Here is a 2,772-nt window from a genome sequence, read left to right on the forward strand (position 1 = left end):
ATTTAATCATATCTAGAAAGGCCATATCAGCTCTTTATAAACAGGTGCAGCACTTCTGATCTCACAGGAGTTCAGACAATGGTGCAGTGGATTTATTTGAGCTCTAAAGAGTAAATCTATTAGTAAATCTGCTTCTGTTGATCTTTCCATTTCTCCTTGTCATATTTATTATATTGTTTCAGCAGTTTGTACATAATTGTTAATAATGTGATGGTAATTGAACTTTGTGATGTTAATAATGTGATGTTAATAATGTGATGGCAATTGAACACTGCATACTGACTTCTTTTGTGCTGGACCAGCTCTCTGAATGCCACAAAGGCACAAAGCCAGGCTTCAGGCTTCTCAAGAGAGGGACAAGTCTCTCTTGGAGTCATTTCAGGAGTCTCTTCAGGAGTCATTTGACTAAACAGATCACATTTTACCTTTTGCAATTTTTTGTTACTAGCCATGAAGGAGGCTGTTGGCACTTAGTCTTTTTTTTTTTTAGAACCATCCTGTTTACTATCAATAGTTCCCTATTTTTTTCACCAGCTTGCTTAGCTGCTTGAAATGACTACCCTAACAGGATTTTAAGGTTATCTTCTTGTCAAACTGTTCTCTTAAATTTTCAAAGGCTGTATATACAACAAACTAGACAAGATGTATGTTGCCTGAATGAACTGTGCTATTTATTCTATCATCTTATGGTACTTACCAGTGTTAGCAATTCCCATTAAATAGGATTATATTATATAGGTCTTAATTATAAAGAGGATATTCTTCCTTTCAAAATGAAACACATTTGCCTAGGAAGTTAATGGAGCATTCACTGTAAAAATGCTTGCAAATGCCTCATATGAATTTTCTAATGCCTGCTGGTTATTTGCTAATATCATTACCTTTGCCACTTTTGTTATTTTTAATGTAGTTACTGAGGTATACCAAACCATGTGGTTACTTGAAAAGTAAGAATTACTAGTACAGACTGTGTGGTGTGCATTGAAATCTAATTCGTAACTAATTTTATGACTATTGATAGAACAAATGAAAATACTATGATTTCAAGCTGTCACATGTTCTTTTTAATCTTTGGAGTATAAGCCATTAATCTTTGTATTTTTATCTGGTGAGGAAGAAAGGAAGAAATTTCTGTCATCTTTGTCATCCATAGACAGAAGACATGGAGTCTAAATCAGAACTGTCTTGCCATATATCTACTCACATTAGGTCTGAATTTGGCCTAGTCTGACACCCTGAGAGAAACCACTGCACATGACAAATGTGCTGCAGAGCAGAAATAGAAACCCATCCCAAAGTGCAGAGAGCACAGCTGTATTCTCTCCCTTATATCCTTCCATCCTGGGCAAACTGCAGGAAAACATTCAGAAACATTCAACCACTGAATGATTCAGGCTGATCAAACCTGTACTGTTCTCTGAAGAGGATAACACGAACAAGCAGCCAGTCCTGTAAACTCAGCTCACATTTGTGGGCAAGAAGTGTAAGCAACCCAAGTTGAGAGGTGCTCTGGGACAACCTTTACTGTTGGAACAAAGAGCAATCATTTCTCCTAACTCTGCCCATGTGAATCCTACGTGTTACAGCTTTCTCACCACCTTCCTCTAAAATGGATTTTTTTTTTCTGTTCTTGTACATTCCTCTGTATTTCTACCATAGACAGAGATTTTATCCATAGATGCCACTAAACTTGTGATTTCAGCTCAGGTGCTTGAATCAATTAACATCCTTGAGAGGTGGATTCTGAGAATACCTTAACTTTCCCAAAGCCTTTGCTTGGTAGCCCTGTTCCAAGACTCTTTGTGATTAAGGGAGTTTCTAAACCAGTGAAAAGCAGAAGTATGTTTGAAAAATACTAGAAACAACTTTTGCAATGTGTCAGATTTCTGTAGTCAGTCTGATTCCAGTCTGTTCCTGGTTTGAAATAATTGATGAGACCATAGCCTTAAAAGACTGCCAAAAATGAACCCTAGAGGGAAGTACAGGTTAATTAGAAATACTCTGAGCCATGCTAGAGAAAAACAGATCAGAGGACATAGGCAATTGATAGAAAATCTGTTTGGCATTGATGGACAATAGTTTGAGGGTCAAGAATATTTATACAGAAGATCTGGAATACATAAATACAGGAATCCTCTTCCAGATTGGCATTACTTTAAGGTCTGCACTGAGACTCTTAGGGAAATTATGCTTCAGAAAAGACTCTAATGTCCTCACTACTGTAGGACCTTATGAGATGCCCTTTTTGTCCTTGAAATGCTGGTTTTGAAGTCTCTGCAGTCTGGTGGAGATAGGCATAAGAAAAGCCTGCATTTCAAATTAAAAACCAAGCACGTTTAGTACAGGTCAAATAACACATTTTAGTGGAAGGCTTCACTAACTATTAGAACAAATTGCATGGAGAATTGGTGGGTTACTAGAAGCTTTTGCATAAACCCTGCCTGCCTTTAGAGAGCCTATAGTATAAACCAGCATAATGCAAGAATAACTCCATGACTTTCTATGACTTTGATTATACAGGAGATCAAACCACATAGTTGTTCACATGTGACTTTAAAAATCTACAAAAAATGATGACTGAAGGTTCAAGGTATGACTTTAAAAATCTCCAAAAAATGATGACTGAAGGTTCAAGGTAGTGCTATTCAAATGTGTGGCATGTTAGGCATAGTGATGTATCCGTAACAAAGCCTGGGAAGGTTCAGATTACATATCTCCCTATCTTCAAAAGTCAGAAATACTGAAAATGAATATCATAGAATAATTCTATTC

At 36.8% G+C, this 2,772-nt stretch overlaps 1 protein-coding gene across 1 annotated transcript in view; it reads left to right on the forward strand.

Annotated features, from left to right (window-relative positions):
* Positions 1 to 2,772, forward strand: part of DNER (delta/notch-like EGF repeat containing) — a 74,270-nt gene that overhangs the window by 63,432 nt on the left and 8,066 nt on the right. The window lies entirely within an intron of this gene.

The sequence above is a fragment of the Acanthisitta chloris genome, unplaced genomic scaffold (genome assembly GCF_000695815.1).
Source record: "Acanthisitta chloris isolate BGI_N310 unplaced genomic scaffold, ASM69581v1 scaffold16391, whole genome shotgun sequence".
Classification (NCBI taxonomy): domain Eukaryota; kingdom Metazoa; phylum Chordata; class Aves; order Passeriformes; family Acanthisittidae; genus Acanthisitta; species Acanthisitta chloris.